The sequence below is a fragment of the Dipodomys merriami genome, unplaced genomic scaffold (genome assembly GCF_024711535.1).
Source record: "Dipodomys merriami isolate MVZ:Mamm:240054 unplaced genomic scaffold, mDipMer1.0.p SCAF_1, whole genome shotgun sequence".
In the NCBI taxonomy this organism is placed as follows: domain Eukaryota; kingdom Metazoa; phylum Chordata; class Mammalia; order Rodentia; family Heteromyidae; genus Dipodomys; species Dipodomys merriami.
In genome coordinates, this window is record NW_027202270.1 from 47,033,544 (window position 1) to 47,048,304 (window position 14,761).

The following is a 14,761-nucleotide window of genomic DNA, read 5'->3' on the forward strand; positions in this document are numbered from 1 at the left end:
GGTCTTGGTGTTGACATTCCATCTTATATACCAGTGGAGGCACGTTGTGCAGGATGGCTTGAGGACATGTGATTTTTTTTTTGACCACAGAATTTGAGGTCAAACTCCTGGCCCTCAAACTAGAAGGTTCGACATTTTAGCTTTCCAGAGTTTGGTTTTCTTACATGGTAACTTGTATTTTTCACTTGAAATGATTTATGCTACTGATCGGAGTCTGTCAGTATGGATATGATGTAGTAGCATTGGTTGGTTTAAAGGAACATTTACTTTAGGCTTAACTGACTCATTATTAAATGAACAGCTTGGCAAATGATTATTAGTTGCCCAGCAAACTGTGAAGGGTTTGAGAGTTTAATCTTATAAATATGGTCATTGTTCTGCCTGCCAATTTTTTTCTTTTTCCTTTGGTCATTTATTTGAGGATAATAGAAAACTGTGGTGGAGGAGTTAACTGATTGGTTATCCCAACACTAATCCCAGTGCAAATATTAGTCCAATAGCTCCATACAAGCTACAAAGTATAATGACAGTTGGCTCCAGATAAAGAAGCCTTTTGTTATATTCTACATTGGGAATGGAATGTCATTAACAAGAGCTTTTTGTCTTCACTCAGAATATAGCTTTTATTTCAGACTTAATTACAGTACACTATGGTATAAATTAAGTACAAGGGTAAAGCTGTACTTTTCCAGCTCTGTTTGGCCTCACATTTTAAATTTAGGCTACACAATACGTAGATTTCACTAGGACTGAGGTAATAGATTATCTGTTTAAATTAAATTAAATCAAGAACTTCTATAATGTAATGTTAACTTTTAAAATTCAGCCTTATAATTTAATTTAATTTTTTAAATTTATGTCTTTCCTTCTCCTCTCCTTAGATGGACTTAGCTTGTATGGAAAGGACTACTATATACATATTTGTCTGTGTATGGCCATTGTGGTGACCAAGAAAATTGTATCTTAGTCATCCAACCAGTTTTCAAGGTCACTTTTCCTGGGTGGAAAAAACGCATTGAGCAAACTCTGGAGAGAATTGAGTCCTGCTTCTCCTACTAAGCTTTTTATTTTTAAAACAACTTTAGTTGATTTAAGTAATAGCTTATGGGTATTGTAAAAGACAGTTACATTTTAAGACGAGTTCCTTCTGAAGTTCTTAAATTCTGTGGCTGTATATAAGTGCACATTAGCTTTTCTTTAAAGTTTTTTTTTTAAAAAATATACATTTAAACTTAAGTACTATTGGGAAATATCACTCCATAACTTTCTCCTGGTGTTTGTCTCACTGGAATACTTTATGGAGGTCCTAGCCATCCTCTGTATACCTGAATAGTTATACAGAATATGTGCTATGTGCTTATTTGCTCCTATGTCTGACAGTCCTGGAACCAGCATGCTAGATGCTATGGCCAGTTTGTAGTCAAACGCTCAGTTGTCCAGGTACTTCATATATTCCCTTGGAATTTTTCCCATTAGTAACTTGCTGCCTGGCTTGGTAGCTATATGACGACTTGAGTAGAGGTAAGCAGGGCATCATTCCAGTTCTCTTCTTTTCCTGAGACTAATAAGCATAGCTGTGTCATTTGGAGGTACTTGTAAGTTAGCTTTCTATCTAGGAATGAATGCTTTTATGGCTGTTGGTTGATTTATGAGTTTGCCTTGTGGGGGTTAATTTACTTCCCTTCTTTTTTATCTTTCTGTAATGTCTGTGTTGTAGAGCATATATGCCTAATTATTTCTTATTAAATTAAAATGGTTTCTCACTTAAAAGGAAACTAAAATAATAAATTTATTGCTTCCATCTTCCCTTAACCTTAAATCTTTGGCCTTTTAATGTTTTGGCATATTTAGAGAAGGGAAGAATTGCTATGGTTTTCAAGATGTATTATTCCCTGGTTCTTTAAAAAAAGAATTTATAGTTTGCCTCAGGTTGTCAGGCTTTTATGTTCTAGTTGATACATGAGCTTGTGTGGAGCAAAGTTTCTGTCACTCTTTCAGCTTGTAATGCTGCTGTTGCCTGCACTTTTATTATGTCTGTGGGTTCACAATTTGGCAGTGTTTGGATATCCGGTATCCTAATAATCCCCTAGTTCCGTCAGTGTGTGTTGGACACAGGTCAGGATGCGGCAGCATCTCACAGAGGGTGCCATGTGCTAACTGGAAAACTGGAAACCAGTGTTCTGAGAAGAAACAAAGACCACTGGGATCTTTGTCTTATGGGAGTGCTATGTCATAGAAGTCATAGCTATCAGCTCTTTGCTGGCCATTGGAACATCTGCCTCTCTCTAAACTGTTATCACCTCCTGACCCCCATTACTACCCTGTCCTCATTTCCACTTCCTGTCCTGATTTCAGTCCCCTCTCTCTGCTGTTGGCTTCCATGTTTTGTCCTTTGACAAGCTGGAATCTATGTGCAGAGCTATTATCCTATAGTCTGCTTCTTATGTACTGAGAATCTGTACATTTCTTTGTGCTTGTGGAGTTGGTTCCTGGTTTTGTTGTAGAAAGATCCAGATTGTTAATGTGCTAATTACAGTAATACTTTCTCTGGGAATCAAGGAGCAAAAGAAACATTGGATGAGATAATTGATATGAAATAATTGGTGATTTAAATGAACACTGCTAAATCTTTTTTGTTGTTGTTGATGTTTTGTTTAAAGAGGTGGCCTCTTTGGAGTGTTTGTATAGGTACATTCCTGTTTCTGTGACAAAAGGCAAAATTTAAACTGTCCCAAACAGAAAAATAATGACTCTCAGAAGTATTTTTTTAGTTTGGTTCCATTACTATATTTATTTATTATAAAGGTAGATGTTTAGCATTCAGTATAGTTTTCAATAAAATTAGCTGGGCACTGTGGCTCATTCTTGTAATCTTAGCTGCTTACCAGGCTGAGATCTAAGGATCACAGTTCAAAGCCATTCTTGGGCAGGAAAGTCCTTGAGAGTCTTCTCTTCATTTAAACACTAAAAAGTCAGAAGTGGAGCTATAGCTCAAGTGTTAGAGTACTAGCCTTGAACACAAAAGCTCAGGGAAGGTACCTAGGCACTGAGTTCAAATTCCAGGACCAGTATCAAAAAAGTAATTAAAATAAAAAAATACACCGTGAAAATGACTATTGTAATTAAGTTACCAAAGGTAACTTAATTACATATACAAAGTGCATACACTTATTTGGTAAAGACTTAGTTTCTGTAGTGTGCTTATTTCCATTAAAAGAATGATTTGAGGGTGTGTATGGGATTAGCAGACTTTGTGCTTACTAAAAACTAAAACTTATTCTAATTTAACAGCAATTAGGTTAGCATACTTACTCTAAAACAAATATTTTCATTGATGTGATTCGAATGGTATTCAGTTAATCCAAACTAATATGTATGTTTGTGTTGTGGATTCATTTGAATTTCCTCCTGTTTTGGGGGTTTGACCTTTATCTGATCTCTGGGTAAAATGACCATATGGTTAAAATAATATTGATTTGTTCTATACATCCCAGACTATGTCAATACAGATGTTGTCACCTTTTGAGATTTGTTGTTGCCACATTTGTTGTTATCCCCATTTGTCAATCTCACAGTGGTATAAATGGCTAATTTTAATTAGCTTAACAACTCTGGGAGATAATTATCCTTACAGAGCAGAAGCTTGTTAGCTGTTATTGGGCCCTGTAGATATTAGATACTCAGCGAGGTGGTGGGAAGAAAAAGGACTCCATGGATTTGTGAGTCTCTTCATTTTTGTGTTGGGTTGGAATGACTTTTGAGTTGCGAGTGCCTTTCTGTACTTTGTTGCTCTGTTGGCCTAGAACTGGTTTAGCAGATTGGTAGACAGATTACATTTCTCTAATATTCCTTTCATCAGTGGGATTGTTTTCCAAAATCAATTTTAGATTGACTAAAGGGCTCTGACATGGGGGTGGGAAGGTGGCTCAGTGGTAGAGTGCTTGCCTTGCATACCTGAGGCCCTGGGTTCGATTCCTCCACACCACATAAGCAGAAAGAAAAAAGCCAGAAGTGGTGCTGTGGCTCAAGTGGTAGAGCGCTAGCCTTGAGCTGAAGAGCTGACGGACAGCTCCCAGGCCCAGAGTTCAGGCCCCACGACTGGACCCCCCAAAAAAACAAAATGCCTATGTCCTGGGTTTGATCCCCAGTACCAAAAAAAAGGGGGGATCTGACATATGGTCTTGCAGAGGAGCATATTATATTCTATGTAGAGATGGCCTTGAGGTTTCTTTGTGGTCAGACTCAATGGTTAGGGATGCTACCTTAGTGCACATTTGACTTCCTTAGACTTCATTACATAAGTTAGCAATTTATCATCTTTGGAAGTTGTTTGTCTTTTATCCTTTGTCATCAGGTGACAAAATAAATTCCATTAATATTTCAGTCCTTTTTATTTACCTTAAAATCCACTTTTTCTAGCTTTCAGGGTATTCTCCTTTATTTCTTTCATCTAGAGATTGATTAACGTTTCAGCTTATCACTTCATTTGACTTTATGACTTTTTTTTCTTTTTTTGTCAGTTGTGGGGCTTGAACTCTGGGCTTGGGCACTACCCTCAGCTCTTCAGCTCAAGGCCAGCCTTCTACAGTTTGAGCCACAGCACCACTTCCCGTTTTCTAGTGGTTTATTGGAGATAAGCTTCTCACAGACTTTTCTGCCCAAGCTGGCTTTGAACTGTGAACCTCAGATCTCAATCTCCTGAGTAGCTAGAATGACAGGCGTGAGCCACCAGCGCCTGGCTTGACTTTTTTTTTTTTTTTGAAACAGGAATTTTCTAAGTAGCCCATGCTGACCTTGGTCATATTGTATAACTTCAGGCTGACCTGGAACTTGATATTCTCCTGCCCTAGCCTTCTGGATACTGAGATCACAAACATTCCAACTCAGCCTAAGATTTTCTGATACGTAGGCTTTCCCCTATTCATTTCATCTTTTTCTCCAGTTGACTTCTCATGTTTTTAATGTGTGTTTGATGTAGTTACAAATAACTCAACCTCATTTTTTCTTACACTCTAATGTCATCAAAATTTATAATTTAATTCTTTGGGGGAGGAGAGCAATACTTAGAAGATAAATCATTGCCTAGGGACCTGGCAAAGTTCTCATTTCTTTAAAAAAGGAAAATAGGGGGCTGGGAAGGTGGCTCAGTGGTAGAGTGCTTGCCTTGCATGCCTGAGGCCCTGGGTTCAATTCCTCAGCACCACATAAGCAGAAAAAGCCAGAAGTGGCACTGTGACTCAAATGGTAGAGTGCTAGCCTTGAGCTGAACAGCTGAGGGATAGTGCCCAGGCCCAGAGTTCAGGCCCCATGGCTGACCAAAAAATAAATAAAGAAAGAAGAGGGAAAACATAGTTAAGTGATTACATTATAGAGTTTTGTAATAATCATTAAACTGTTTTAGTTTTGATAGATGACAGATGTGAGCAAAGTCATTTCAAAGGAACAATGGTTACATAGAGTCCCTCATGTTCCACATTGTGGTGGAGGACACAGCTCCAGGGCCAAGAGATCACTTCTTTGCCGTTCCCCTGAAGGATCACCAAGGCCTTTGGAGGAACTTCCCCCTCCTTCCCAGTATAAGAAACAATTATTTTTCCAATTTTTCTCCTCAAAGTTTTGAGTGTGTATATTTAAAATTTAATTCTTTGAAACAAATCATTTTAAATTCACTTAAAAATACTACTAGCAAATCATGCTTTATAATTTAAGATAGAGTCAAGTCATTCTAGCAGTATGATTTGATATTACAGACCTTATTTTTCTTTTCTTTTCTCCATAGGAGAAAAGGATGTACATTGTGTACATAGTATATAATGAAAGTTTCTTAGCCTTGAACTGGAAAAGTTCTGGCATTCATTTGTTCCTTTTTCTGTCATCCTTATAAAGGTAATTCACTATCTCTCACACAGGATTCAGAGAGAAATTATGAAATTGATCTTCAGAATAAACCAACAGCCCTAACTTAGCTTTCTGTGTCGTGTTTCCTTTCTCTTGATTTGATGCCCAACCCTCCTCCCTCTTTCCCTCTTTTCCTCCCTCTCTTGATCCCATCCTCCTTCCTTTTTTTCCCATCTTTTTTCCCTTTTCCCTTCTTCCCTCTTTTCCTTCCTTTCTTTAGAAGAATGAGTTTCTCCCTTTCTGCCTCCCTCCTTTTCTCCCTCCCTCCTTCTCTTGACTTTTAGGGGAATGAATTAGCTATGATTTATAGGGTAATTTAGAGACTAAAATTCTATAGATAGTTACCCACTTTAATGATTATTTGAGAGGAATAACAGTTCCTCTAACAGTTACCTGTAACAGGTTTTACGTAGCCATTTAAATTGAGATGATAATATTTGGGGAGCTTTGAACAGTTCTTCCAGTCAGAAGTTTTTATTTTCTCCCTGTTCTTTTTTTTTTTTTTTTTCCTTTTTTGTCGGTTGTGGGGCCTGATCTCTGGGCTTGGGTACTGCCCCTGTGCTCTTCAGCTCAAGGTGAGCGCTCTACTGCTTGAGCCACAGTGCCACTTCTGTTTTTCTAGTGGTTTATTGGAGGTAAGAGTCTCACGCACTTTCCTGCCCTGGCTGGACAGTGATCCTCAGATCTCAGCATCATGAGTAGCTAGGATTACAGATGTGAGCCATTGGCTCCCGGCTCCCTGTTTGTTTTTAATTGAAATTTTTTAAGAAAAAAAGCCATGTCATTGTTTATATGTAATTTAAGCAAATCACTTGAATTATGCTGATGCTTTTGCAAATGTTGTTTATTGTAGCAAGATTATACTAGTTAAAATATTCTAGCTTTTAAGTTAACCTTAAATTTGTATAATTTGTGTTTGTGTTTTATGTATTACATTGATCTAAGTATTTTTTCCATTCTGTTTAAACTTAATAACTTTAAAGTTCATAAGTTAATTACTTATATCCCAGCTCATACCTCATTGTATTGAGAAAATACACTTGTCTGTTCCTGTAGCCTTTTATACCAAGCATTTGAAATATATTAAAATATAAGCTTACTTCATTGTGTATAGTGCTCTTTTGAGCATTTCAGGCATTAGTCATCAAGTTCTGTACTATTAATTGACTCTTGCCACTTAGCAATTATTTTCATATGATTTAGATTAGAAATGGATTTTTTTGCTATTTTGAAGACATGAAAATATTTTTAAGCAATTAGACTTAGTACTTAAATGCAAATGAATATAGTTCTGAAGTTACATTAGCTTAGAATTTCAATTTTGGAATATCAAATTTAAAAGTTTCAAATTTAAAGTTTCATCTGATGCTAATCACATATTCCAGTTAAATTTGCTTTTATATGTTTTTGTACATTTGCTAAACATGACTTGGTAAGTTTGTTTTTTTAAATAAAGAAACAAAAATCATGCAAAAGGCATCTACTGTAGGGTAACAAATACCCAGTATGCAGCGGAGTAGGAAAACTTTATGAAGACAGCTTTTGTCATAGCTCACTTTATTTCTTTACCCTGCTGGCTTGGAAGCAGGGCCTCATGAGGCTTTGTGGAGTCAGATCAGTGCTCTGTCACCCAGACTCATGTCGCACTGTTGTGTGTGTCACTTTTGTCATACTCATTGGCTTCTAGACACTGCTTGGGTGAAGACAAATGCTTTTGTTCTTTCCTATTATTGTTAATTCCTTTCTAAGGGGTATTAGACAGAATATGAAACTCACTTTTCTTTGAACAGGTTTTGCTTTTTTTGGATGTAAAGTCTTGAGAGCTTGATGCATAAGTAGTGTATCATTTTTATAATTAAAAAAATTTACAGTGACATTTTCATGGTTGAAAATGAGAATTCAGAAAAATATATCTCCTGTAAGAGTACTTTAAAAATATTTTTCTTCCATCTATTGTCTGACATTTGAAATTGCTAAAGTTTAATTTTGTTTATTTATTTTAAATCCTGCTACTTAAACAGCGTTTGATTATTGGTGAATATTGATTAACTCACTCCTCATAGAGATAGCTGATATTCTGGAATGACATTTCTTTAGTGTTTTTACATAACTCAGTTTTTTCTATGCCATTTCAGAAGGTACTTAAATGCTTGGAGGTTAGTGCATGTAATTCAGTGGTGTATTTGGCTCTCTGTTGCATTTGGAAATACACATTTCATTTGGTAGTGTTTGCAAATTGAGCATATACATCTTACTTCTTTCGTAGATTAATTTGCGATGTAGTAATGTGTCCAGGAGCCAGATACCTCATTACATTGGAAGGAAGCTTGTTTCTCAGTGATTAGCCAGAGGCAGTTCTTCTCAGCCTTGCTGGAACCTGAGGATCACCTGGGAGCTTTTGAAACTTTTCATTCTCAGGCTGAACCCTAAACCAATTTACATCAGTTTCCTTGGGCTGGGACCCAGGCGCTGATGTTTTGTAAAGCTCTCCAGTGATTTCACTGTGTAGCCAAAATTGAGATCCATTGCTTTAGAATAAAGTTAGGAAGAATATCTCCTCAGATTTAATGGAGAGAGATTTAACTGCACATAGGAAGAACTTCAATAGGTTTGATTTCTTAACTAAGATTGCCACCATTATCAGTTAGGGAAGAATTGATTTAGAATTTACATAAGTTGGGAAAAGATGAGGATGTTTTTATATTTTGAATTCAGAATTCATTTATATTTTCTCCTTTCAGTAACAATATCTCTTTCCTTTAGTGCTTTCTGAATCTCATTGTTCTAGCGACAAAAGAAACCAAGCTTTAAGTTTTTCCTAATTGTTTATATCTTCAATATTAGTTCAAAGAACTTTTTGTAGCAATTCTTTATTTTCCTGGAACGTATTCCTAGTATAAATATTTACACTATTTTTTTCCAAAAGAGGTTCAGACAGCTTACCAGCGTACATGGAGTATGACAAGGTGGGGGATGACAACATAGTAGAAATTAAACACACAGAGGAATTATTTGTAAAACACTGATGGGAACGTTGTTTGAGTGAAGTTGGTTGTGCCTATTTGTCTAGGTGACCTATCTCTGCATTATAGGCAACTCCTCCAGCAGGTGACTGTTCTCTAGGAAAGGCCAGAGTCTGCTAGAGTCTGTCTCTGTGCCTTGGAGGCTGAGCCAGGAACTTGGGACACTTGAGGTTACATGGGTACACTCGCAGCAAGGTCCTGAGACAGAAAGTTTATGAAAACAGCTTTAGTCACAGCTCACCATCAGAAAACCAGAAATTGCACTGTGTTTCAATGGAACTCAAACAGTGGTTTTCTGATGGTTAATTGGAGATGAGAGTCTCACACATGTTCCTGCCCGCGCTGGCTTTGAATTGTGATCCTCAGATCTCAGCCTCCTGAGTAGCTAGGATTTTTTTTTATTGTGAAAATACCATACAGAGGGGTTACAATTACATGGGCAAGGTAATGAGTACATTTCTTATCAAGCATTGTTGCCTCCTCCTTTGTTTTCCCTTCCCATCCCCATCTCTCCCTCCCACCTCCCCCCCAAAGTTGTAAAGTTCGTATTTTCGATACAACGACTTGTACATCTCATTGTTGCAATGGGTCCACCTGTATCCCTATTTAAAAGATTTGTTTTTTTCCCTTCCCTTCCACAAATTATACCAACATCATATACAGGGAAAGCAGAGGGGAGGGGGGCATACAAAGCAGCAAATAAATCATCTTATAAATTGTTAGAAACAATTGCATGAAAAAAAACATGTGAATACTTATGGGGTTAATTTCCTTAACATCAACTTATCTGACCTTTTCTGCTTGACTCAGACATATTCTAGTTATTGCAAATAAGGGAAACCATGGGACCTATGTTTCTTTGGGCCTGGCTTACTTCACTTAATATAATTTTTTCCAAGTCTTTCCATTTCCTAACAAATGGGGCAACATCACTCTTTCTGATGGAGGCATAGAATTCCATTGTGTATATATACCACATTTTCTTGATCCATTCATCTACTGAGGGGCATCTGGGTTGGTTCCATATCTTAGCTATGGTAAATAATGCTGCAATAAATATAGTTGTGCTGGTAGCTTTAGTATGGTCTTGTTTGTGATCATTCAAGTAAATGCCCAAAAGTGGGATTGCTGGGTCCTAGGGGAGCTCTATGTGGAGTCTTTTGAGGAAGCTCCATACTGTTTTCCAAAGTGGTTGAACAAGTTTATACTCCCTCCAACAATGCAGTAAGGTTCCCTTCTGTCCACATCTGTTGTTATTAGAGTTCTTGATTCTAGCCATTCTAACTGTGGTTAGGTGGTATCTCAATGTTGTTTTGATTTGCATTTCTTTTATGGCTAGGGAGGTGGAGCATTTCTTCATGTGTCTATTGGCCATCCTTCTTTCCTTTTCAGAGAAGTTTCTCTTTAAGTCTTTAGCCCACTTATTTATTGGGCAGTTGTTTCTTTGAAGATTTTTTTGTTGGGGGATTTAATTTTTTGAGTTCCAGGTATATTAGAAATGATATCCTTGTCCGTTGTATGGCTGGTGAACATCTTTTTCCAATCCGTGGACTTTCTACTGATCTTGCTAGCTATGTCCTTTTGCCATGCAGAAGCTCTGCAATTTTATATAATCCCATTTGTCCAACCTTTCTTTGATTTGTTGTGTTTCTGGTCTCTATTAAGAAAATTTGGGCCTGTGCCTAGGAGACCTAGGGTTTCTCTATTCTATCACATGTTTTCAGAGTGTCTGCTTTGAATCTGAGGTCTTTGATCCATTTGGAGTTGATTCTGGTGCAAGGTGATATATAAGGATCTAGCTTTAGTTTTCTACAAGTGATTAACCAGTTTTTCCAGCACCATTTACTGAAGAGGCTGTCTTTCTTCCATTCTATTTTTTAGCTCCCTTATCAAAGATTAGATGGCTATAGGTTCATTTCTGGGTTTTCAATTCTGTTCCATTGGTCCTGAGGTCTGTTCTTGTGCCAGTACCAAGCTGTTTTGATTACCTTGGTTTTATAGTAGAGTTTGAAGTTTGGTATTGATATTCCTCTAGCACTGTTCTTTCTGTTAAGGAGCGTTTTTGCTATTTGGGGGTCTTTTATTGTTCCATATGTTTTTGGATTGCCTCTTCTATTTCCTTGAAGAATGAGGTTGGAGTATTGATAGGTAGCTAGGATTATAGGCCTGAGCCACTGCACCCAGCTACTTTGCATGTTTTATATCTTTAAATTTTGTATCTTAGACATTTGGGAATTTTCCAAATTGCTGTGTCCACCTGTGGGTCTGTGCCATCCTGTGCTTTGCAAAGCTTGCCCATTATCCCCAGTAGCAGCATGTAGTATCCTTTGGTCCACCTTCCCCACCCATGGTCCAGGCAGAGGGATGTGTAGCAACAGCTGCTGCTTAGTAGATAGTTTGGGCACTTTACTGGGCACCCTATTTTATGTTCGTTTCCTGCTCCTGTGAAATGTTACTTTGGATGCATCTCAGATGAAGCCGTATGAGCCCATTGAGCCTGAGCTATGGCTTAGTCTGGCAGTTGGTACCATGTCAGAGACTTTCACTGGACTCCTAAGGGAATCCTGTGTGATAGTTCTTAATGGCACTTTTCACAGATGTGGGCCAGATTCAGAGTTGTGTGATTTTCTTTATTCTCCTGTTTTCTGTTTCTTTCCTATTAAATGGAACTCAAGCTACTTGAATGCTGCAGTCTTCTTTATATTACACCTAGCTTTCTGCTCCTCTTCTCAGATTGGACTTGATAAGGCTGTGTCCTTACACTTGTCCTCCTCCGCAGCCCTTAACCTTGTCACCGTCCTGACAGTGCTTTGTTTCCTCCTCTCATCTTCCCGCAACCCTGCACACCTCTTCCTTCCGCCAAAGCTCACTGTGCTTCATTGCCACCCAAAGTCTTGTTCCTTGTCTCACAGCATTAGTGTCACTCAGGCCTGTCAGACATGCAGACTCTTAGGTCCCAGGCTTTCCACAGGGCCAGTGGGCACATTCCAGTTTGTGAAGCTCTGTTCCACATTGCGCTCTGCTCCAGCCCTAGAGGGGGGTCAGTTTATGGGAAGAATACTGGATTCTAGAAATACTTTTCAAGTTTTTACTTCTTTAGAAGGTGACTATACAATGGTTAATAGATTAGTGAAGATTCTAGTAGGTCAGTAGAGGACCTCGTTTCTTCTGTTATGTGCAGTTGCAGCATTGGACATACTTTAGACAGAGTGACAGGTGCTTTATTGAAGGCAAGTCTCATCATGTCCTTAGGCATGAGAAGCCCCCCTGGAATGCTGAGGATTAAAAGGGATAGGGAAAGGGTATGGGATATGGACTCCGTAGCCAAGTGGCACAAGCCCAGGAGGCTGCGTGGAAGAAAATGTGAGATTGTAAGCTAGCAGATTTACACGGATTCCATCCCAGGTTCCCACCTTTCCTTCCTCTGTCTGCATTCTGCAGACAGAGGGAGCTTTATCTGTGGTGACCCTCCTCACTTTTTTAGATTTGTTAGCTATACCCATAGATTATATAAAGTAATTGTGTATACAAACATACACAGACACACACACATACAATTTGCTCACTATAGCATCAGAGAAATGTGATGTTTTGGGTAGGGAGGAAGAGATATCATAGCTATCTAAATGCAGAAGGCTTAAAAAAGAAAGTGTTCACTCAGACTGTACCCAATCTGGCATCATTGGAAAAAACTATCCTTTTGCTTGAGGATTGGTTATTTGTTGTACATTTTGGTTACTGATTGGAATGTTTGGAAATAGGAAGCTTGGAAGATGTTCACTTGCACTGCTTACGTAGTGCCAAGGTATGCCCCATTTTGTTTAATGAAAGGGGGCCTCTGTCTCATGCATCAGGTGCTCTGACTGGGCCATCCCCACAGCAGGGCTGTGTTGGTGAGTATAATAAGCACGAATGGCCTGCAGGATTTTGTTTCACCCTAGAAGCTTCTCATGATATAAGAACCTGACACCGGAAACACATGGAAACTGGATCTTGGGTTTCAGATCTTGTTCAAATGGTGGCAAATTGAGAACTGAAAAGTGTTAGACGTGGAAAACTGTAATTACTTAAATGGGTAAGCGGAGCAGTGGAAAAACATATTTAAGTTAGAAAAATAAAGAAATTGGTGAGTTTCTTAGACATTTGCCATTAGCAAGAAACACTTTTAATTAAGCATCTATATGAATATCTATATGTATATATATATAAATATATATACATATATAAATATGTATATATATATATATATATATATATATATATATATATATATATATATATATATATATATATACATATGTGTAAGTTGGCCAGATTATCTGACTCAGACCTTTGTCCTGGTAATCTGCACTTCGATGTGCAAAGATAGCCCCAGTTGAAATGTGCTGGTCAGGTTATTGAGTGAACTAGAAGTTGGTGAGAAGTTCATTATATTTGAAAATATTTACCTAACACACCAAAATTATTTTCTTTCATCATGAATGTATAACAGTGGGCATGAGATTCCTGTGGTGACTCAGGATGCTCCTGTGGGTTTTGGACAGCACCTTAGAAGGCCTTGAGCTGGTCCGGTTGATACCTTTAAAATTGAGGGTTAATTGAGCCAGGCACTGGTGGCTCATATGTGTTAATCCTAGCTACTCAGGAGTCAGCTCGGGCAGGAAAGTCCCAGAAACCACCAGAAAACTGGAAGTGGTGCTGTGGCTCAAGTGGTAGAACGCTAGCCTTGAGCTGAAGCGCTGAGGGACAGTGCCCAGGACCAGAGTTCAGGCCCCACAACCAACCAATCAATCAATCAATAAATAAGTAAAATATTGAGGGTTAGCGTTAGATGGCATCCTCCTGGCTGTCACCGTGCCTTGACATGGCAAACCGAATCCAGTATGGCCTTGAGCTTTGCAGCCAAGTGTGCTTTCTTGAAGGTTTTCATTCATTTTGTTTCAAAGCTTGGTTATGTTATGTGGTGATGTAAATATTTGGTTTTTTGGCTGGAGGCTCCCACCTGTGTTTCTAGCTAGTTGGGAGGCGGAGATCAAGAGGATTCTGGCTTGATGCCAGTTCAGGCAAAAAGTTTGCCAGACCCTATCTCAGCTAATACTGGATATGATATAATGGTGCGCTTCTGTCCTTGCAGTTGTGTGGGAAACTGAAATTTGGAGGTTTTTTGAGGCTGGTCCTGGCAAGAAAGTTTGTGAGGTCCCATCTCAACAGAAAAAAATGGACATGGTTGGGCATTCCTTTTATCCCAGCGGCAACAGGAAACATAAATAGAACTGTGGTCAAGGCTGGCTTGGGCAAAAGTGAGACCCAATCTCAAAAATAACCTGTGCAAAAAGGGCTGGAGGCATGGCTCACTAAGTAAAACATTGACCTAGCAAACGTGAAGCCCAGAATTCAAACCCCAGAACCATAAAACAAAACAAGCTACAACGTTTTCCTCCCTCTAGCAGCATTTTCCGAATGTAATACACACAGCCTTATTTTCTGCTATGAGAATGGTCTAAACTATGACAGTTTATTTACTGCAGGACTTCTCAGAGCCATGGATTGCTAATATTTCCCTTGACACTGTTAGCGCGACCATATAGTTTCTGAAACTTACTTTAACTTTACTTGTCTTACCCCTCTTTTCTGGAGAGAATGGTTACCCAAAAAGATAGTTTAAGAAATGATAGTTTACCATTTTCCAGTGTTTTTTCTTTCACTCATTACTTCCACAGTCCTGAGACACAGATGGTTTTGTGCCCTTTTGGTGAAGGGAGCAAATGAGGATCATCAGAATTCAGAGCACCCAGGGCTGCCAGTAGTCTTTTCCCTGTGTGCTGAGGCCTTCATATTTG

The 14,761-nt window shown here is 38.5% G+C and overlaps 1 protein-coding gene across 3 annotated transcripts in view; it reads left to right on the top strand.

Annotated features, from left to right (window-relative positions):
* Stk39 (serine/threonine kinase 39) overlaps positions 1-14,761 on the top strand; it is a 274,272-nt gene that overhangs the window by 50,448 nt on the left and 209,063 nt on the right. The gene's annotated exons all lie outside the window — the stretch shown is intronic.